General features: G+C 39.6%; 1 protein-coding gene across 4 annotated transcripts in view; it reads right to left on the bottom strand.

Moving 5' to 3' along the window:
* DEPDC1B (DEP domain containing 1B) overlaps positions 1 to 24,812 on the bottom strand; it is a 106,238-nt gene that overhangs the window by 24,591 nt on the left and 56,835 nt on the right. The window lies entirely within an intron of this gene.

The raw sequence follows: 24,812 nt of genomic DNA on the forward strand, positions 1-24,812 counted from the left end.
AAACCAAACACCTCATGTTCTCACTCATTGAGCAATGAGAACACTTGAACACAGGAAGGGGAACATAACACACCAGGGTCTGTCCTGGGGTAGGGGGAATGGGGACGGATAGCATTAGGAGACATACCTAATGTAAATGACGACTTAATGGGTGCAGCACACCAACATGGCACATGTACAAATATGTAACAAACCTGCATGTTTGCACATGTACCCTAGAACTTAAAGTATACCCTAGAACTTAAAATATTTAAAAAAAAAAAAGAAAGAAATGGCTTTCAGGAAAAACAAACATGCATTAAAGAACAGTTTTTGGTTATTACTCATCTTTGTACAATTATATACTACTTTCTTTTCTTAGTAATTCAAGTCTTGAGCCTAAGTTTTTTCAGACAATAAATTCAAATGTTTTCTGAATGTTTTTGGTGAATAGCAACTATGCTTATCATCATATGATATACTGATTTTCACAAATAGTGATTTTGACTTCTTTATTACCTTTAGGATATTGGCAATGTAATTTATGAGTTGTATTAAATAAAACCCTTGTCTGCAAAAAATAAAAAATAAAAATAAAACATGATGCTTTAAAAAAAAAGTCCTCGGATAACATGTGTTACTTTTTTGTTCAACTTTGATTTATAATTAAAATACTACAAAAATGTAGAAATTTTAAATGTAGAGCTCAGTGAGTTTTGACAAATGCATACCCCCATGTAAACAGCACAACAACGAAAATATAAAACTCTTCCACCCCCCAAAGAATCTACTGGTGCTCTTTGGCAGTAAGGCCTCTCGATCCCCTAGACCAAAGCAACCTCTGACCTGCTTTCTGCCTCCATAGATTCCCCTTTCCTAGAATTTCATGTAAATGGAACCAGAATGGCTTTTATCACTCAGCATATTTTTGAGATTCATTTATATTGTTGTATGTACCCATAGTTTATTTTTATTGCTGGGTAATATTTCATTGCATGGATATACTACAAAATGTTTTTCCATTCACTTGCTGATAGACATGTAGATTGTTTCCAGTGTTTTGATATTATGAATAAAGCTGCTATGAATACCACACAATTTGTGTGAACACATGTGTTCTTATCTCTTAGATAAATACCTAGGAACGAAATTAAGGTATATGTATGTTTAACTTAGTTAGAAATGATGAACTCATTTTCCAAAGTGGCTATGTCATTTCACAGTCCTATCAGCAATGTCTGAGGGCTCCAGGAGCCCCACATCTCACCAAAAATTTATGTCAGTGTCTTTGGCTTTAGCCATTTTAGTGTGTACATGGTAGTATCTCATTGTGGTCTTAATCTGCATTTCCTGTATGATTAATGATATTAATAATCTTTTCATGTGCTGAGTATTTCATATATATTCTTGTCATGTCCAATATTTTTGTCTTTTTTATTGCATTGTCTTGTTATTGAAGTGTTCTCTACATATCCTAGTTATAAGTGTTTTGTAAGCTATGTAATGGGAATTTTCTTGTCTTTTCATTTTCTTAACAGTATATTTCAAAGAGCAGAAATTTCCAATTTTGATGAAGTCTATTTGATATAATTTTTATTTTATGGTTATGTTTTCTAGGAACTAAGATATCTTTGTCTATGCAAAATTGCAAGAATTTTTCTCCTATACTTTCTTTTGGAAGGTTTTTAGATATATCTACTATATTTGAATCTGTGATCTAGTCCAAAGTAAAATTTGAGTGCATACAGTATACAGTATAAAGGTTCACTTTTTCCATAATAGATATCCAGTTGTTCCAACACTATCCTGAAAAGATGATCCCTTCCCTTGGCTTCTTTGCTGCAAATCACTTGACTACAGATACGTGAAATCTACTCTTGGACCCTCTATTCTATTCCATAGGCCTAAATATCTATCCTTATGCCAACAACACACTAAATATCAATATACTTTACAGGAAGACTTTACAGTAAGATACCAATACCACACCTGAAAGTAAGATTTTATAGTAAGTCTTAAAAACAGGTAATGTAAGTTCTCTAATTTTTTCTCCTTTTCTCCACATTGTTTTGGCTATTCAGCTTATTTGTATTTCCAAATAAATTTTACAAAATGCTTGAAAACTCTACCAAAAAAAGCCCTTGGATTTTTATCAAGCTAAATAATCCATGGATCAATTTTGGAAGAATTGACATCTTATCAATATTGCATATCTTTCAGTCCATGAACATAGTATGTCTCTCCAGTTATTTAAGTCATCCTTAGTTCCTCTCAACAACATTTAATAGTTTTCATTGTCAGGTCTTGCATATACCTTGTTTATCCCTACTTATAATTCATCCCTGAGTAGTCCATGTTTTTTGGTGTTATTGGAAACAGATTATTAGGTTGGGTTTTTCGGGGTTTTGTTTTAGTTTTCCAACTGATTTTTATACAGTGGTCTTATATTCTGCTTCCTTGTTAAGTTTAATTATTAATTCATAAGTGCTTTTTGGGGGCAGATTTCTTGGGATTTTTGATATCAGCAAATGTAGTTTTATTTCTTCTTTCCAGTCTTAAATCACTTATTTCATTTTCTTGCCTTTAAGGCATGAAAGCACTGCTGACCTCTCATGAAATGTTGCATAGAAGTGATGAGTTTTGTCTTTTTCTGACCATAGGGGAAAGCATTCAGTCTACCACCATTAAGAAAAATGTTGCTCTGGGAGCCAAGATGGCCAAATAGGAACAGCTCTGGTCTACAGCTCCCAGCGTGAGCAACGCAGAAGACGAGTGATTTCTGCATTTCCATCTGAGGTACTGTGTTCATCTCACTAGGGAGTGCCAGACAGTGGGCGCAGGTCAGTGGGTGAGCGCACCGTGCGCCAGCCGAAGCAGGGGCGAGGCATTGCCTCACTCGGGAAGCGCAAGGGGTCAGGGAGTTCCCTTTCCAGGGGTGACAGACAGCACCTGGAAAATCGGGACACTCCCACCCGAATACTGTGCTTCTCCCACGGGCTTAGGAAACGGTGCTCCAGGAGATTATAGCCCGCACCTGGCTCAGAGGTTCCCTACGCCCACGGAGTCTCGCTGATTGCTAGCACAGCAGTCTGAGATCAAACAGCAAGGCGGCAGCGAGCCTGGGGGAGGGGTGCCCGCCATTGCCCAGGCTCACTTAGGTAAACAAAGCAGCCTGGAAGCTTGAACTGGGGGAGCCCACCACAGCTCAAGGAGGCCTGCCTGCCTCTGTAGACTCCACCTCTGGGGACAGGGCACAGACAAACAAAAGACAGCAGTAACCTCTGCAGACTTAAATGTCCCTGTCTGACAGCTTTGAGGAGAGCAGTGGTTCTCCCAGCACGCAGCTGGAGATCTGAGAACGGGCAGACTGCCTCCTCAAGTGGGTCCCTGACCCCTGAGCCCCGAGCAGCCTAACCGGGAGGCACCCCCCAGCAGGGGCAGACTGACACCTCACACGGCCCGCCGGGTATTCCAACAGACCTGCAGCTGAGGGTCCTGTCTGTTAGAAGGAAAACTAACAGAAAGGACATCCACTCCAAAAACCCATCTGTACATCACCATCATCAAAGACCAAAAGTAGATAAAACCACAAAGATGGGGAAAAAACAGAGCAGAAAAACTGGAAACTCTAAAAAGCAGAGTGCCTCACCTCCTCCAAAGGAACGCAGCTCCTCACCAGCAACGGAACAAAGCTGGACGGAGAATGACTTTGACGAGCTGAGAGAAGAAGGCTTCAGATGATCAAATTACTCCGAGCTACGGGAGGATATTCAAACCAAAAGCAAAGAAGTTGAAAACTTTGAAAAAAATTTAGAAGAATGTATAACTAGAATAACCAATACAGAGAAGTGCTTAAAGGAGCTGATGGAGCTGAAAACCAAGGCTCGAGAACTACGTGAAGAATGCAGAAGCCTCAGGAGCCGATGCGATCAAATGGAAGAAAGGGTATCAGCCATGGAAGATGAAATGAATGAAATGAAGCGAGAAGGGAAGTTTAGAGAAAAAAGAATAAAAAGAAACGAGCAAAGCCTCCAAGAAATGTGGGACTATGTGAAAAGACCAAATCTACGTCTGATTGGTGTACCTGAAAGTGACGGGGAGAATGGAACCAGGTTGGAAAACACTCAGCAGGATATTATCCAGGAGAACTTCCCCAATCTAGCAAGGCAGGCCAACATTCAAATTCAGGAAATACAGAGAACGCCACAAAGATACTCCTTGAGAAGAGCAACTCCAAGACACATAATTGTCAGATTCACCAAAGTTGAAATGAAAGAAAAAATGTTAAGGGCAGCCAGAGAGAAAGGTCGGGTTACCCTCAAAGGGAAGCCCATCAGACTAACAGCGGATCTCTCGGCAGAAACCCTACAAGCCAGAAGAGAGTGGGGGCCAATATTCAACATTCTTAAAGAAAAGAATTTTCAACCCAGAATTTCATATCCAGCCAAACTAAGCTTCATAAGTGAAGGAGAAATAAAATCCTTTACAGACAAGCAAATGCTGAGAGATTTTGTCACCACCAGGCCTGCCCTAGAAGAGCTCCTGAAGGAAGCGCTAAACATGGAAAGGCACAACCGGTACCAGCCGCTGCAAAATCATGCCAAAATGTAAAGACCATCGAGACTAGGAAGAGACTGCATCAACTAACGAGCAAAATAACCAGCTAACATCATAATGACAGGATCAGATTCACACATAACAATATTAACTTTAAATGTAAATGGACTAAATGCTCCAATTAGAAGACACAGACTGGCAAATTGGATAAAGACTCAAGACCCATCAGTGCGCTGTATTCAGGAAACCCATCTCACATGCAGAGACACACATAGGCTCAAAATAAAAAGATGGAGGAAGATCTACCAAGCAAATGGAAAACAAAAAAAGGCAGGGGTTGCAATCCTAGTCTCTGATAAAACAGACTTTAAACCAACAAAGATCGAAAGAGACAAAGAAGGTCATTACATAATGGTAAAGGGATTAATTCAACAAGAAGAGCTAACTATCCTAAATATATATGCACCCAATACAGGAGCACCCAGATTCATAAAGCAAGTCCTGAGTGACCTACAAAGACACTTAGACTCCCACACATTAATAATGGGAGACTTTAACACCCCACTATCAACATTAGACAGATCAACGAGACAGAAAGTCAACAAGGATACCCAGGAATTGAACTCAGCTCTGCACCAAGTGGACCTAATAGACATCTACAGAACTCTCCACCCCAAATCAACAGAATATACATTTTTTTCAGCACCACACCACACCTATTCCAAAACTGACCACATACTTGGAAGTAAAGCTCTCCTCAATAAATGTAAAAGAACAGAAATTATAACAAACTATCTCTCAGATCACAGTGCAATCAAGCTAGAACTCAGGATTAAGAATCTCACTCAAAACCGCTCAACTACATGGAAACTGAACAACCTGCTCCTGAATGACTACTGGGTACAAAACGAAATGAAGGCAAAAATAAAGATGTTCTTTGAAACCAAGGAGAACCAAGACACAACATACCAGAATCTCTGGGATGCATTCAAAGCAGTGTGTAGAGGGAAATTTATAGCACTAAATGCCCATAAGAGAAAGCAGGAAAGATCCAAAATTGACACCCTAACATCACAATTAAAAGAACTAGAAAACCAAGAGCAAACACATTCAAAAGCTAGCAGAAGGCAAGAAATAACTAAAATCAGAGCAGAACTGAAGGAAATAGAGACACAAGAAACCCTTCAAAAAATTAATGACTCCAGGAGCTGGTTTTTTGAAAGGATCAACAAAATTGATAGACTGCTAGCAAGATTAATAAAGAAAAAAAGAGAGAAGAATCAAATAGATGCAATAAAAAATGATAAAGGGGATACCACCACCGATCCCACAAAAATACACACTACCATCAGAGAATACTACAAACACCTCTATGCAAATAAACTAGAAAATCTAGAAGAAATGGATAAATTCCTCAACACCTACACCCTCCCAAGACTAAACCAGGAAGAAGTTGAATCTCTGAAAAGACCAATAACAGGAGCTGAAATTGTGGCAATAATCAATAGCTTACCAACCAAAAAAAGTCCAGGACCAGATGGGTTCACAGCCGAATTCTACCAGAGGTACAAGGAGGAACTGGTACTATTCCTTCTGAAACTATTCCAATCAATAAAAAAAGAGGGAATCCTCCCTAACTCATTTTATGAGGCCAGCATCATCCTGATACCAAAGCCAGGAAGAGACACAACGAAAAAAGAGAATTTTAGACCAATATCCTTGATGAACATTGATGCAAAAATCCTCAATAAAATACTGGCAAACCGAATCCAGCAGCACATCAAAAAGCTTATCCACCATGATCAAGTGGGCATTCATCCCTGGGATGCAAGGCTGGTTCAATATACACAAATCAATAAATGTAATCCAGCATATAAACAGAACCAAAGACCAAAACCACGATTATCTCAATAGATGCAGAAAAGGCCTTTGACAAAATTCAACAACCCTTCATGCTAAAAACTCTCAATAAATTAGGTATTGATGGGACGTATCTCAAAATAATAAGAGCTATCTATGACAAACCCACAGCCAATATCATACTGAATGGGCAAAAACTGGAAGCATTCCCTTTGAAAACTGGCACAAGACAGGGATGCCCTCTCTCACCACTCCTATTCAACATAGTGTTGGAAGTTCTGGCCAGGGCAATTAGGCAGGAGAAGGAAATAAAGGGTATTCAATTAGGAAAAGAAGAAGTCAAATTGTCCCTGTTTGCAGATGACATGATTGTATAGCTAGAAAACCCCATTGTCTCAGCCCAAAATCTCCTTAAGCTGATAAGCAACTTCAGCAAAGTCTCAGGATACAAAATCAATGTACAAAAATCACAAGCATTCTTATACACCAATAACAGACAAACAGAGAGCCAAATCATGAGTAAACTCCCATTCACAATTGCTTCAAAGAGAATAAAATACCTAGGAATCCAACTTACAAGGAATGTGAAGGACCTCTTCAAGGAGAACTACAAACCACTGCTCAACAAAATAAAAGAGGATACAAACAAATGGAAGAACATTCCATGATCATAGATAGGAAGAATCAATATCGTGAACATGGCCATACTGCCCAAGGTAATTTACAGATTCACTGCCATCCCCATCAAGCTACCAATGACTTTCTTCACAGAATTAGAAAAAACTACTTTAAAGTTCATATGGAACCAAAAAAGAGCCCTCATCGCCAAGTCAATCCTAAGCCAAAAGAACAAAGCTGGAGGCATCACACTACCTGACTTCAAACTATACTACAAGGCTACAGTAACCAAAACAGCATGGTACTGGTACCAAAACAGAGATATAGATCAATGGAACAGAACAGAGCCCTCAGAAATAACGCCACATATCTACAACTATCTGATCTTTGACAAACCTGAGAAAAACAAGCAATGGGGAAAGGATTCCCTATTTAATAAATGGTGCTGGGAAAACTGGCTAGCCATATGTAGAAAGCTGAAACTGGATCCCTTCCTTACACCTTATACAAAAATCAATTCAAGATGGATTAAAGACTTAAATGTTAGACCTAAAACCATAAAAACCCTAGAAGAAAACCTAGGCATTACCATTCAGGACATAGGCATGGGCAAGGACTTCATGTCTAAAACACCAAAAGCAACGGCAACAAAAGCCAAAATTGACAAACGGGATCTAATTAAACTAAAGAGCTTCTGCACAGCAAAGGAAACTACCATCAGAGTGAACAGGCAACCTACAAAATGGGAGAAAATTTTCACAACCTACTCATCTGACAAAGGGCTAATATCCAGAATCTACAATGAACTCCAACAAATTTACAAGAAAAAAACAAACAACCCCATCAAAAAGTGGGCAAAGGACATGAACAGACACTTCTCAAAAGAAGACATTCATGCAGCCAAAAAACACATGAAAAAATGCTCACCATCACTGGCCATCAGAGAAATGCAAATCAAAACCACAATGAGATACCATCTCACACCAGTTAGAATGGCAATCATTAAAAAGTCAGGAAACAACAGGTGCTGGAGAGGATGTGGAGAAATAGGAACACTTTTACACTGTTGGTGGGACTGTAAACTAATTCAACCCTTGTGGAAGTCAGTGTGGCGATTCCTCAGGGATCTAGAACTAGAAATTCCATTTGACCCAGCCATCCCATTACTGGGTATATACCCAAAGGACTATAAATCATGCTGCTATAAAGACACATGCACACGTATGTTTATTGCGGCATTATTCACAATAGCAAAGACTTGGACCCAACCCAAATGTCCAACAATGATAGACTGGATTAAGAACATGTGGCACATATACACCATGGAATACTATGCAGCCATAAAAAATGATGAGTTCATGTCCTTTGTAGGGACATGGATGAAACTGGAAGTCATCATTCTCAGTAAACTATCGCAAGAACAAAAAACCAAACACCGCATATTCTCACTCATAGGTGGGAATTGAACAATGAGAACACATGGACACAGGAAGGGGAACATCACACTTCGAGGACTGTTGTGGGGTGGGGGGAGAGGGGAGGGATAGCATTGGGAGATATACCTAATGGTAGATGACGAGTTAGTGGGTGCAGCACACCAGCAATGGCACATGTGTACATATAGTAACTAACCTGCACATTGCGCACATGTACCATAAAACCTAAAGTATAATAATAATAAAAATAAATAAATAAATAAAAGAATTTAAAAAGACTAAAAAAAAGAAAAATGTTATCCATAATTTTCTCACAGGTACCCTTGATAAGGCTGGGGAAGTTTTCTTCTATTCTAATTTATTTAACATTTTTATCATTAATGGGTGTTGAATATTGTCACATACATTTTCTGCAATCGTTGAGATGGTCACATGAGTTTTTTCCTTCATCCTATTGATATGTTGAATTATACTGATTGATTTTAGATGTTAAACCAGTCTTACTTTGCTGGGATAAACCCTACTTGGCCATGATGTATTATTGTCCTTTTTATCTACTGCTGCATTCAATTTGCAAATTTAATGTATTTTTGCATTTGGTTTTATCAGGGATATCATGTGCCACAATTTTTTTGTGTAATGTATTTGTTGGTTTTATTACCCATGTCAATACTGGCCTCATAAAATGGTTCAAGAAATATTCCCTCATCTTCTATTTTCTGAAAGGACTTTCATACAAATGTCATTATTCATTCCGAAGTGTTGGGTAAAATTGATCAGTAAGCCATCTGGACCTGCAGTTCTAGCTTAATTCTAGCATAGTCAGAAAACTTAGTACAATTTCAATCATTTTAAATTTACTGAGCTTTGCTTAATTACATGTCACCCTTGACATACATATTATTTTATTATTATTATACTTTAAGTTCTGGGGTACATGTACAGAACATGCAGGTTTGTAACATAGGTATACATGTGCCATGGTGGTTTGTGGCACCCATCAACCCGTCAACTACTTTAGGTATTTCTCCTAATGCTATCCCTCCCCCAGCCCCCGACCCCCTGCACAGGCTCCTGTGTGTGATATTCCCCGCCTTGTGTCCATGTGTTCTCATTGTTCAACTGCCACTTATGAGTGAGAAGATGTAGTGTTTGGTTTTCTGTTCTTGTGATAGTTTGCTGAGAATGATGGTTTCCAGCTTCATCCATGTCCCTGCAAAGGACATGAACTCATCATTTTTTATAGCTGCATAGTATTCCCCGGTGTATAGGTGCTACATTGTCTTCATCCAGTCTATCACTGATGGACATTTGGGTTGGTTCCAAGTCTTTGCTATTGTGAATAGTGCCACAATAAACATACGTGTGCATGTGTCTTTATAGTAGAATGATTTATAATCCTTTGGGTATATACCCAGTAATAGGATGGCTGGGTCAAATGGTATTTCTAGTTCTAGATCCTTGAGGAATCGCCACTGTCTTCCACAATGGCTGAGCTAATTTACACTTCCACCAACAGTGTAAAAGTGTTCCTATTTTTCCACATCCTCTCCAGCATCTGTTGTTTCCTGACTTTTTAATAATCACCATTCTAACTGGTGGGAGATTCTATTGGTTAGAAGCAAGTAACAGGTCCCACATATACTCAAGGGTACAAGGTAGCAGGAAAATTGGGGGCCATCTTGGATTCTGTGCATCCATAAGTACTTTCAAATATTCTATTTTATCTCCACCGTTGGTTGATAAGCTATACCTCTGTTTAAACAACCACACCAAGATACAATGCAATTCTTAAAAATCAGTAATAAAATCCTAACAGCAGTCATAGGGAACAAAAAAAAGATACATTCTACCCCCCTCCTCCTTCAGGATTCCAATTACATGTATATTAGACTGCTAAATATTTCCCATAGGTCATTGAGGCTGTATTTTTTGTTGGCTTTTGTTTTGTTTTGTTGTGGGAGGTTTGTTTTGTTCTTTTTTCTCTCTGTGCTTTGTTTAGACTAGCTTCTATTGTGTGTATTCAAGCTCATTGATCTTTAACTTCTGGAGTGTCTAGTCTACCCCTAATCCTATCCAGCAAAATTTTCATTTGAGATACTATATTCTTTTTAACACCTAAAGTCAAATTTAGTTATTTTTTCTTTGCTTGTTCTTTTTGTATGGGAATATATTTTTTAAAGTATATGATTCTAGTGATTTTTTTTGTATAGTCACTAAGTTATACCCATCCCTATTATCTAATTCCAGAACATTTTGTCACCTTCCCATTCTCTCCTCCCCACAACCCCTGGAAACCACTTATCTTTGTCTCTATAGATTTGCCTATTCTGGACATTTCATAAAAATGGAATCTTTTACTTAGAATAATGTTTCCAAGATTCATCCAAGTTGTTGTAGCATGCAACAACATTGCATTCCTTTTTATGGCTGAATAATATTTCATTGTACAGATATACTACATTTTACTCCTTCATCACTTGATGGACATTTCAGTTGTTTCCACTTTTTGGCTCTTCTGAGTAATGCTGATATGAACATTTGTGTACAAGTTGCTGTGTGAACATATGTTCTCAATTCTTTTGGGTGTACATCTAAAAGTGAAATTTCTATATCACATGTTAACTGTATGTTTAACTTTTCGAGGAACTGCCAAACTGTTTTACCAAATGGCTGTGCCATTTTATAGTCCCACCAGTAATGTACAAGAGTTCCAATTTATCCACATCCTCACTAACACTTATCCAAATTAAGAAATACATTTTACACTGCAATAATAAATATATGTGTTTAATTAAAACGAAAAAGTTTATGAAAATACCTACTCTTGCTACATACAATGCACTCTGATATTTTGCATACTATTCTATTTTTTTCTTTTTTTAATGTTATTCTACAATACAGATTTCACATCCAACATAAAGTTTCAAAAACAATGGTTTAGGGAATACTGAGTTTGAGCTGAGATTCTTGTATAACATCCAAAAATACACAGTCAGAAGTCAGAAACATTCTGATCTTGAGTTCAGGAGATCTAGAATGAAGATACAGAACTGAAAGTCTTCAGCACATGGGTGATCTATGAGGTAGGTATGTGATCAAAGAGATACACGGGAAAAGGGCTGAGGTTGGGGGTATCTATAAGACTTGTGAGGTCCTTCTTTACATACAGTTCCAAGGATGTTAATTATTTTTCAGTTCATTCAAATGTCAAAGCAGTATTCCACTTTTAGTTTTGCATCGAATCTTGGAGTGCTACATTTTGTTTTCCATGATTCAAATTCATGCAGAAATGCTTAGATTCTAAAAACCAGTTTAATCTGAGCTCTTTGTTCCTTAACTTCTTCCCCATTGCTGGATGATTACCTAATCTTTTTTATTTCATCACTAAGAGGTTACTGACAAAGGTACAGAAAAAAATGATTACAAGATAACTTAGCTTTTAAATACACAAGAAGACCTACAAATAAATTCAAAAGACATCTTCATCAAATACTTTTTTTTTAAGCATGTAATGAGTTTATTATTTTTAATCAATGTATTAAAATATACTTAATTTATCCACTTTAATTTCTAATATGACAAATACTAACAGATATAAGGCACATAAAGAAAAACTCTTTGGGTCCTTAATAATTGTTAAGAGTAAAAAAGGGTCCTGAAACCCAAAAGTTTAAGGACCACAGGATTAGCAGATTCCTAGTAAAGGGACAAGAGGAACCGAGGCTGCGGTTCCCAAATACATCCCCTAACAGCTACATCAGATTCCCGGGCTTGCTCCATACCCATTGAATTAGAATTGCCAGAGTTTTGTTCCAGGAAATTATATTTCTAAAAAGCTCTCCAGCTAATTCCTATATGCAACCTAATGCTTGGAGGCAGAAGCACCCACAATGAGTTGACAAGTATTTCAGTCAACTCCTTTGGTTTGCAGGAATAGCGATGTACTCAAGTAAGCTCCAGTAATTGGGGAGTCGATTGCAAAGATATACTTGGCACCACTGGCATGTCTTGTGGGATCAGTTATACCACAAAACAGGTGTTGTAATAGATCCCCACCCAGGAAAGAAGTGGGAGATCACAGCAGGAGTTTGTGGTTCTTCACTCTGTGTTCTGCCATCAGTATGACTGAACTTTATGACTACAGGACTCTATGCACTCCCTAGTCAGCTTCCCTCTGTCCCTCCTCCAAATAGCTGCTTCTCCATGCTTGTAGCTAAGCCAAAAGAACAAAGCTGGAGGCATCACACTACCTGACTTCAAACTATACTACAAGGCTACAGTAACCAAAACAGCATGGTACTGGTACCAAAACAGAGATATAGATCAATGGAACAGAACAGAGCCCTCAGAAATAATGCCACATATCTACAACTATCTGATCTTTGACAAACCTGACAAAAACAAGAAATGGGGAAAGGATGCCCTATTTAATAAATGGTGCTGGGAAAACTGGCTAGCCATATGGAGAAAGCTGAAACTGGATCCCTTCCTTACACCTTATACAAAAATTAATTCAAGATGGATTAAAGACTTAAATGTTAGACCTAAAACCATAAAAACCCTAGAAGAAAACCTAGGCAATACCATTCAGGACATAGGCATGGGCAAGGACTTCATGTCTAAAACACCAAAAGCAATGGCAACAAACGCCAAAATTGACAAATGGGATCTAATTAAACTAAAGAGCTTCTGCACAGCAAAGGAAACTACCATCAGAGTGAACAGGCAATGTACAAAATGGGAGAAAATTTTCACAACCTACTCATCTGACAAAGGGCTAATATCCAGAATCTACAATGAACTCCAACAAATTTACAAGAAAAAAACAAACAACCCCATCAAAAAGTGGGCGAAGGACATGAACAGACACTTCTCAAAAGAAGACATTTATGCAGCCAAAAAACACATGAAAAAATGCTCACCATCACTGGCCAACAGAGAAATGCAAATCAAAACCACAATGAGATACCATCTCACACCAGTTAGAATGGCAATCATTAAAAAGTCAGGAAACAACAGGTGCTGGAGAGGATGTGGAGAAATAGGAACACTTTTACACTGTTGGTGGGACTGTAAACTAGTTCAACCCTTGTGGAAGTCAGTGTGGCGATTCCTCAGGGATCTAGAACTAGAAATTCCATTTGACCCAGCCATCCCATTACTGGGTATATACCCAAAGGACTATAAATCATGCTGCTATAAAGACACATGCACACGTATGTTTATTGCGGCATTATTCACAATAGCAAAGACTTGGAACCAACCCAAATGTCCAACAATGATAGACTGGATTAAGAACATGTGGCACATATACACCATGGAATACTATGCAGCCATAAAAAATGATGAGTTCACGTCCTTTGTAGGGACATAGATGAAATTGGAAATCATCATTCTCAGTAAACTATCGCAAGAACAAAAAACCAAACACCGCATATTCTCACTCATAGGTGGGAATTGAACAATGAGAACACATGGACACAGGAAGGGGAACATCACACTTCAGGGACTGTTGTGGGGTGGGGGGAGGGGGGAGGGATAGCATTGGGAGATATACCTAATGCTAGATGACGAGTTGGTGGGTGCAGCGCACCAGCATGGCACATGTATACGTATGTAACTTACCTGCACGTTGCGCACATGTACCATAGAGCCTAAAGTATAATAATAATAATAATAATAATTTTAAAAAAAAGAAAAAAAAGAAAATGAAAAAAAAGAAAAAAAAAAAAAAAGAAAGAGGAACCTGACAGTTGGCAATAAAGCAGAAACGGAAAATTGCTTGGAGGTGAATTTGAAGAAGCATCAAATACTTTTAAACCCTTCAAGATCATAAACTATTACTGATTTTTTAAAAGCTTCTCTTTTTTTTAAGGTTCTGGTTTAAGAAGTTCTGAAGGACATTAGCATTCTATCTTTTTTTTCCCCCCCAAAGAGATTCAATGTTGTAACTGTTTTATTATTTGGGTTCATTTCATTTTGCTAAACATAAGCTAGAATAACTTTTTCACCTTCATCATTTCTACAATCTCAACATCATCATCAAAATGCTGATTCTTCCTTCTTTTGAGAAAATGACAAAGGCCTCTGTCGCCCCAAAGGTAACTTGTTTCTTGCATTTCCAAATGATATAATAGTGCTTTCTCTAACTAATAGTGCTTAACAGATTGTTAAGATCTCTCACAAGTAGTTTCACATAAAAATCTTCCTATCATTTGAGAGAAGAAATGGCTGGATATCAATATATGATTATTCCATCTTAACTAATACATTACGCCAATTTTTTATCTTTTTCAAAATAAAAAAAAGATAGGAGGAAAGTATTATCCAATACTTTAACTTTCATGTTTTTATATCTGTAAGTATGACAGGTTATCACTGCCACTTAATGAGAAAACTGGGTCCAGAAAGGCAGTGATTTGTCAAAGTAGGTACAATCAGGTCAACAAACCAAAGAACTTAGTGATATTTTCATTGGTGAAATAAGAATAAATAATAAAAAGAGCATAAACAATCCAACCAAATAAACTGTGCAATCAATCTATGAGACTTTTGCAATCAGGGAAACAATCATTTAGCTGGCTTGAAGTGGAATAAGTGAATAAATAATTTAACACTCAAGGAAACCCAACTGTTCCTATGATACACATAAATGCAATCAAGTACAGAATTATTCAGAATTGTTAAGTGCTTTCGGTGATACCTACCTTCGTCACCTTCTTTCCCAATATCTAATAGTTACATCAGATTTCTATTTTCAAATCACTAGAAACACAAATTTTTCATCTTTGCAAAGTAGTCCTCATCATTCCACTAACATGAACAACGTCAAGAACAAGCTATTCCTTTTGGGAGCTCTGAAAAGAAATGAAACACGAAGGTTTTTGAGACGGCCTGGAGTTCCCTGAAAGGCCAATGGGACCATTGTTTTTTCAGCCAGAGAAGAAACTCAGAAGAGTTCATTGTAGTTTTTGACCAACCAAAGGAATAAAAAAAAAAAGTCACAGTTTCATTTTCACTAAGAACATGTATAAAAAATAAAAGGTTTACACTTAGCCAGGATTCAGACTACACATCAATTAGTAAAAATTCTTGCCTAAAGAAAGACACAGCAAGAGGAACTATTTCTCCAGAGATTTTCAAAAAAAAGGAAACAGGCGCCATTGGAAATTGTTTAAAATTAGATACAGATTCATCCATGCACATGATGATGCCCTTTCCTGCGTAAAAAGTCTCAAACTGCTATAGCATTTCTATGACTTTTTTTTGCTTTTATGCTTAGAAAGTCCTTTAGACACCTAAACACCAGGCAAATATCAACTGTATTTTATATACAGATATAAATATGTATTTATTTGCATTATTAACATTTCATTTTCTAATCCAGTTGGAATTTATCCTGCTGAAATGGTGGAAGAAAGGTCTTAAACTTCTTTCCCAAAAGTTCTATGGATTATCCTAGTGATCACTGATATGAGTAGCTTGTGTAGGATTCCTCAGGACTTGACTGAGGGGGTGCCATGGCAGCTTTGGGACGACTTGGGGCCGGCCCTGTCCTGGGGAAAAAACACCTCTGGTCCCTGGCCCTGACTGCTGAGGAGGCAGCTTCTGTACAGCTTCTCTGGGGAGTTTTTCTTACATTGTCCGCCATGTTGCTGCAATGACATGATTCCGTGAATTTTTTATGGTGAAGAGCATTCCACTGTGTATATACACTGCATTTTCTTTATCTCTTCATCTGTTCATGGACAGGTAGGTTGATTCCACATCTTGAGTATTGTGAATAATGTGTCAAGAAATGTAGGATTTCACGTATCTCTTCAATATACTGATTTCATTTGCTTAAAATGTATATTCAGTGGTGGGATTACTACAGCAAATGATAGTTGTATTTTATTTTTTGAGCAACCTCCAACTATTTTTCATAGTGTGTATACTGACTTAAATTCCACCCTACATTGTGTAGTAGTGTAATAGTACCCTTTTGTCCAACTCCACACTGATCACTGCATTGTAAAAAATTTGTTTCTTTTTTGTAACATTAATTCCAATGAGAGTGGAGAAGATATCTCAGCGAGTTTTAATATACATTTTCTTGATGATTAGGTATGTTGAGAACCTTTTCTTTTACCTGGTAGTCAAATTCATGTCTTCTATTCAGAAACATCTATTCAGGTTCTTTGCCCAATTTCCATCTGGTTATTTGTTGTTTTGTGTTGTTGTTGTTTTTCCTACTTAGTAGTGGTAATTTCTTGTACATGGTAGATAACAACCCTTTCAGATATATAATCCCCCATAATTTTGTCCCAATCTACTGGATGCCTTCTGTATCAGTTCATTCTTTTCTTTCCTATGCAGAAGTTCATCAGTTTTCCATAGTCCCACACTTATTTTTGCTTTTGTTAGCAATGATTTTTGTGACAACAGAAAAAATTATTTCCAACCCACTTTATTGGCAGAATCATTTTCCTCTATGTTTTTCTCATATTTTTCTTTTTGCAACCTGTGAGCATAAATTTGAGTTTCCCTAAACATGCATTCACCCTATGTTTTCTTTTAAAAGTTTCATCGTTTCTGATATTGTTTAGGTCATTAATTTATTTTGAGTTGATTTTTGTGTATTGTGCAACATAACAGTCCTCTTTATACTTCTTTATATGAATATCCAGTTTTCTCAAAATAATTTATTAGACAGACTCGCCATTCCCCATTTTGTCTTTCAGATGTTCTTTCAAAAAATGTGTTGACTATCCATTTGCGTTTATTATTTGGTTGCCTCAATTTGTCCACTGCCGAGTCAGCTCCTTGCCCAGAGTAGGAGCTATCGAGAGATGTGCACTCGGCGTGGCTGCAAGGACCAAGGGAGCAGCCCAAGCCAGTAACGGCCTTGGACGGGGAAGGGGAGGACGTGGAGACCAAGAGCAGGCAAGCTGGCCCCACCAAGCAGTGGAGGCTTTGCTTCCTCTTGGGATGCTTTGCACATCTGCAACAGGCACTGTGCAGGCCCTGAAAAGCATGGCTGTTGTGGAAAAGAAAGGCATTTCTAACCAAAAACCAAAACAAAAGAAAACAAAGAAGCAGAAAAGGCTATAGAAGTTTCCAAAACTGGTTGCCATGAAAGAAATTCTGCAGGCACAAATAAAAACCAGCCACAGACTGAAGGTGCACTCAACCCACTCAGGAACTCTGCAACTGTGGGCTCTTTAGCACTTGGGAGCTGATCCACAGCTCACTGACTTTGAGAACCAAAAAGACGTGTTCAAATTTTCAACAAATTCTCAGAAGACAAATGAGTGCAAGAACTCCTACTGCTGAAGACATCTGTACCCAGCAGAATATTGTGCTCCTGTTATTGAAAGGGTGTGAACCTCCAGAAATACCTCTACATTGTGGATAATGTTAGAAGAATGCATCAGACATGAACCACCTACAAAGAACATTTTGTGGTGGGAACAGTTTTATGATTTCTTCAGAATTTTGCCTTGAGAATATGAGAACGTGTTTTCAGTGGTCCAGAAGATCTGCTGCCCACCCCAAGCAGTAGGTGGAAACAATCCACATCTGTTCACATTCACAGATTGCACCCTGGGGAACAATTCATTGAAGCTCAGGCTGAAGACCTGGTGGAGGAGCCTCCAGGTTACAGGTCAGAGGAGGAGACCTTATTTGAGGTCAAGGTAGACTCAAAAGCAAGTGAAAACCTTCCCGTTGAGGAAATATTGAAACAGCTTCCTCATTACTGGGCATTGGAAAAGGTCCCATGAAAGACAATGGCAGCCTCAAGAATCAACGAATATGATTAGCCCCTGGACATCATCTATGAGGGCAGCTGTAATGACGAAGACTCGTCAGCTGCTCCTGAGGATCTTCTCAGCAGAAATGAGGAAGATTTCTTCTCAGGGAAATGACATGTTCCCACCCATCGTCAACTTCATGTGACCCAGAGTGGATTCTGGAGAGTATAAGTGACGGGGAGGACTCTCCAGCTCCCTGCAAGGACCATGTGGAAACCAGATCTGAAAAGGAAGAAGGCACTGGCAATATATCATCAACTGCCAGGGAAAGCAAGTGGATTCTGGAAAGGATAAGTGATGAGGAGGACTCTCCAGGTTATTTCTCATCCTGATAAGTCTCATTTGCATCATATGGGTCCTATTAGCACAGATATCTCCAAATGGGCCACTCTTCTATTACACAGAATAAATTGCTCATTAAAGGCCTCTAATTATAGCTATTTTCCTCCTTGCCATCTACTATAAAAGGGTCAATCAACACGGGGCTCTAGGGTCTCACTGAAATTGTGGTCAGCCTTATTCATAGAATCACAGAGTTCACCCACAGAACAAAAAACTGGTTGGTGGCTGGTGACTGTCCTAAGTTAATAAGTGGGGCACACTATCTGAACTTTGCCATTTTTGTAACCATTCTGGCTATCCTGGGAATCTCCCCATTCACTAAGCCCATTCCTGGTGTACGTAATGTCAAAACTGTTCAACATGAATGATGTCCTGTGCTGATGAGGATGAAGAGACACCCTCACTCTCCAAAGCTGTCAGAAAGAACCCATATAAAGGACCAGTGGAATAATTTGTCTATTTTGTTGCTGTTTCATTAATTCCCTATGAGACTGCATGCCTGGGCACTGTGCCCTCTGCCAGAACCTGGGGTACCAGGGGCACTAAGAGGCCATCTGTTGGGGCAGCCCCGGCCACTCAGAGCACACAGGGCCACAGCGATGGCAACGCTTGGCTGGAGCGCTCCATGCCCGTGTCCTGGAAGCCACTCCTCACCCCAAATCGGCTGCCAGGCATCATCCCAGGTGCCAGGATCATTGATGCCACCACCACAGGCATGCTGGGGAAAGGCGGCTGTTGCAAACTGAGCAGCCAGCCAGGCCACCTGCCTTGATTGGAGCCTGGTCCCACTCAGCCCCAAATCCTGCAGCCTCCACCCATCTGGCCAGAGCGCCCCCTCGGCAGTCAGGCCCAGCGGCCACACGGAACTTTGCCCAGAATATCCAGCTCCTGCCTAAGAGCCATGGGTGCATCTGGCCCCACGAGACCAAAGTTGGCTACTCCCGACCTGGCCTCTGCCTTCTGCAGTGCCCAGCACAGGCCTTGCTTCAAGGGCCCATGGCCTCCAAAGTGCTCAGCACCCACCAGGGACCACTGGCAAACTAGCAGGGGTGCCTCTAGGCTGGGTCCCTGGTGCCACTTTATATAAGCCAGCCTGGGGAATGGAGACCTCCACAGCTGTGGGGATAATGCAGCATCCAGGTCTGGGATTTTAGGTGGCTGTGGTGGTGTTGGGGACAGGAGACTGAGGCAAGTTGCCAGTGGACTCCTGGAAGTGAAGAGAAGTCAGGGGAAATGTCTGTCCCTGTCCTTGTCCTGATGCCAGCAGAATAAGCCACAAGCTGGGGGATTCCTTTTAAAACCTGCATTATGCCCTCACCTAAGTACTACCACAATCATTTCCTTGAGTGCCTGCTGTGTGCCAGCTGCTGTGCCAAGCTCTTTGTGTGTATCTGAACTTCACAAAGGCCTTAAGGCAATAGTTAATAGCATTATGCCATTTTACTTCTGAGGAATCTGAGGCTAGGGGATAAATAACTTGCCCACAGTGAGTGCAGAAGCCAGGACTGGAATCCATGTCTGCTTCTCTCTAGAGCCTGGACTCCTTACCCCTGAAGTTACTCTCCTGGCTTCTCTATGGTAGGTACTGTTCAGTTAGTGTTCACACTGTAACAAGAGGAGCTGGCCCTGCTGCCTTCCTTGCCTCTTCTCTCCTTCCTTACTCTGGTGACTTCCTCTGGCCAAGGAGAGGATCTGCAAGACTCTCTCTCTACTCCATGTAAAACGACTGGATTCTTGTGGAGAAACTGTGAAGTGGACTTGGGAAGCACACAAGAAAGCTATGCTGGAGGCTTGGGAAAAAAGAGTAGCTATAGGCAAGTACTCCAATAGAAGCTCTGCCTCCACCGTGAGAACATGCCAGGGTTGGCCTGCTGGAGGGAGACATGTGGAGCAGAACTGAGTCACCCCAGCCAACCTCCAGACCTGGGAGGCCCCTGCCAACAGCCTGCAGTCCTGGGAGTGAGCCCAGCTGAGACCTGAAGAGCTGCCCAGGCTAAATCACCAGCCTGTAGATTTGTGAGCTGAAAGGAGAAATGATAAAGAAAGTGTTCTTGGAATTCATTTCTGGCAGAGTCTTGTGAGCTTTGCTTTCATTTGTTAGTGAAATGCTTGACATTTTTCCTTCACTTTATAAACATTATGTGTAAATTACTCAGAATCCTAACTGAAAGTAATTTCCCATTAATGCAGGCTATAAAATACCATTTTATTTGAAACTATGCCTCAGAAATAGATAGTACAGGGCACCCCTTTACACTCGCAAATTACACCCACAAATCCAGGAAGCACAATGTTGGGTGTGTGAGACAGAGACTTAAAGCTACTACCAAGGAAAATGCAGAAGAGGCAACTTTGGACAGACATAGGCAAATGGCAGAGAGTGGCATGCAGTAGAGTCTGCAGCAGTGAAAAATCCAATTATGGGACACTAAACTTTAAAAGCCAACTTTTGCACATCTGCAATCTCTGGGCGACCAGTACCCTTCTAAGAATTTAATCTGCCTAGACACCAAGCAAGGGCCAAGAAGGAGGAAACAGAAGCACTGGCATGCGTGGTCTGAATGAGGAAGCCAAAGAACCCACTGTCCTATCAGTGTTTTTTTCCTTCCAAGTCAGACACATACAGCGGACTTCCTTTGCGACCACTTGCTGATCACACATCATCTGCAATCATGAATCTTGGAAATAAATCATTCCAAATGCTCTTAAAAATAAAAATAAATAGGCCGGGCACAGTGGCTCACACCTGTAATCCCAGCATTTTGGGAGGCCGAGGCGGGCGGATCACGAGATCAGGAGATTAAGACCATCCTGGCTAACACGGTGAAACCCCATATCTACTAAAAATACAAAAAATTAGCTCGGCATGGTGGTGGGCACCTGTAGTCCCAGCTACTCGAGAGGCTGAGGCAGGAGAATGGTGTGAACCCAGGAGGGGGAGCTTGCAGTGAGCCGAGATCGTGCCACTGCACTCCAGCCTGGGCAACAGAGTGAGACTCTGTCTCAAATAAATAAATAAATAAATAAATAAATGGCTTGTGCATTTTGTTACAGCCAGGTAATACCTAGGCATTTCCCTAAATTTCCACCTTTAATGAGTACCTAACTCCACTTTATTCTGACAATCATGGTAGGCAGCAATCATTATGTTTTGAGGTAATTCAACATCCTTACCTTGGCTCATCTGCATCTTTAAAAGCTCCAGCCAATACAAAATTAGCTGGGCATGGTGGTGCATGCCTGTAATCCCAGCTACTCAGGAGGCTGAGGCAAAAGAATCACTTGAACCCAGAAGATGGAGGTTGCGGTGAGCCGAGATCGCACCATTGCACTCCAGCCTGGGCAACAACAGCAAAACTCCATCTCAAGAGGAAAAAAAACAAAAAAACTCCAGCCATAAGCCCTGGGCTCTGAGAGCAGATAGCACCATTGGCAAGAACTTTGGACTAACATGGGCAAGAGCCCTCTGTCTGGTCAAGCACATAAACTAGGCACTCTCTGAAAAAAAAAAAAAAAAAAAAAAATTGTTTTTCCTTAAGAATTACCATGGGATAGGGACCCTGACATAACTTGAAGAACATAAGGGAAGAGAGGTAATAAGACAAAGATTTCACTGCTCCAGAGGGTCTCCTTAAAGTCACTAGACAAAAGAACCAACGAATGGAAACCCTAACCTTAAGGATGTTTCTAGGTTAAAAATCACAGGGGAAGATCTCAACCTATTGAGTTAAATGATCCAGTGCATAATCAATCTAGTGAATGTCTATGGCATTTTCTATATTTAACATTTAGGAGAAAGGGAACAGCAAAGAGCTATTATCTCAGTATTCCAGCCTCCTAACAAATAAACCAGGAGTTGCAAGCTCAACTGCCTACGGGAGCAGACAAATGAAATAAATAAGTGAAGAGAGTCAAGTGAACTTGGCTTCAGAGTCTGAAAAGCAATGAGGAGTATTAGAGATTTGGCAAATTGGAGTTCACGCTCCTTAAACACTTGCTGCTTCTAGTGGAAGCACTCACTATGCAGCTGCAGCAGTTTGTATCACCAAAAATTCAAGCCCAGGGCTGCCAGATCTTCTAAATTTTTTTTAAAAAAATCAGAAATATGAATTCTGATGTGAATCTCCTATTTCTTAAGGATTGGCAATTTAATTAAATTCTCTTTTTAAAAACACAGGTCAAATCAGACGTTTTCATGGTGAATTTATGTGGGCCATATTTGGCCTACAGATGAACAGTGTGGGTTCTCAGATTATACAGCCTACAAGTCACTCAATTTTCCAAAACAGTCTACCCTGCTCCCGTAGCCTTTTCTGCTTCCTATCTGCCTCCCTCCTTTCCTCAATATGCCAAATTATTGCATGCTACACATCTCAACGGACTCTAGGTTGGGTGTGGAGTGTGAGTAAAGAATGCTACTCTATCTCAATCACCCCATTCAAGAGTCAGCTGAGCTTTGATCTCACTACAAGGAATTCCTATTTTGGAAATGAAGATCAATTACAATGGAGTCATACTGGCAGGTCAGACAGCTGGGCCAAATTAAATAATTTTTTTAACATAAGTAACAAATAAGTCTTTCATCTCCAAAACTGCCAAGTCTTTTTTAAAGAATCTTTAGATGTCCTATCTCATGTATCAGTGATGACTAACTGCTCTCATACAGCTTTGCCACCAAGCCCAACCATGCCACAAGCAAAGGAAGAAACCTCAAAAGAAGTTCATTAACTAAGCTGAACATCACTTCCATTGAAAACACTGTAGAATTTTTAGCTTCTACGCAAAGTAGAATTATTATTTACTTTAAAATACTTTAATGATATCCTATTCCAATCAAAGTAAGTAAAAGGTTTAAAGGATGGGTCAGCCCCACCGGGATCCAACCTACATATCTAGATATTTACCTTTTCCCACAGACTCTAACAGGATTGCTATGTTAGATAATCTTTGTTAAACATGTAAACAAACTGTGGTCTTCTGTATCTAGAAGGCCTTCTTCTTTCTTCTTCCACTATGAAAGGATCTAAGAAAATAGTTTTCGATGTAAGATATCTCAAATATATTCACTTTAACAGGACTAGATAAGGCAAGGTTAATGTATTACCATCCATATGCATTAGTGCATTCCTGCTGATACCTAAAGGCAATAAATTCCCCCAATCTGCCCATCCTTTTCCACCCTGCAGCCACTAAAGATGATATATTAGAGGGCAGCTGACTCCAATACTAATTTAGAAGCAGCTTTCATTCCTAGCTGAGATCAAAATGAATAATTGTGATAAAATAGAGCAGTGACATCGTAAATATAACTGATGCAAATTGGAATTTGTTTTTGAAAAAGTTTCCAAAACAGATACTTTTACTATAGAACATTATAAAAATAGAAAATGAGAATGAAATCTAAGAAGTTATTTTTAATACAATCTTTAGAACTCTTATTTTACCAGTGGCATAAAGGCAGTAAGTGGCTGGTATGGTTTGGATCTGCATCCCCACCCAAATCTCATGTTGAAAGGTAATCTCCAGTGTTCGAGGTGGGGCACGGTGGGAGGTGATTGGATCATGGGGGCAGTTTCTAATGGCTTAGCACCATCCCCCTTGGTGACATTGTTGCAACTGTGAGTTCTCCCAAGATCTAGTTATTTTAAAGTGTGTAGCACCTCCCCTAATCCTTTTGGTCCTGCTCCTGCCATGTAAGATGCCTGCTCCCATTTTGCCTTCTGCCATGAGTAAAAGCTCCCTTAGGACTCCCCAGAGGCAGACACTGCCATGCTTCTTGAACAGCGTGCAGAACCATGAGCCAATTAAACCTCTTTTCTTTATACATTACCAAGTCTCAGGTATTTCTCTACAGCAATGCAATTCCTAATACTGTTGCTGTAATAGGAATCCACCCAATTAGTCCATAAGCATACTAAGCAACAGCAAATATTCATCACTAGCCATGATGCTCACAATTCCATGGGCCCCCAATTCTCCTCAGTTGGAGCCAAAATACCAAGAAGATCCAGTAGTCTCAAAACCCAGTAATAGGCCTAATCTTTTAATTTGTTCCAATGTTGTTCTGTGGGAAAACACTGACTCTTATTTACATGGTTGATAATTGTTGTATTTTGTTATTATCAGGAAATCTATAAAAGCATAAAATCCAAAGTATTTCTCATGAGATCAAGTAACTTATTCACATATTGCTGATACTTTGTTACAATACAATGGCAGCATC

This window comes from Pongo abelii, chromosome 4 (assembly GCF_028885655.2).
Source record: "Pongo abelii isolate AG06213 chromosome 4, NHGRI_mPonAbe1-v2.0_pri, whole genome shotgun sequence".
Classification (NCBI taxonomy): domain Eukaryota; kingdom Metazoa; phylum Chordata; class Mammalia; order Primates; family Hominidae; genus Pongo; species Pongo abelii.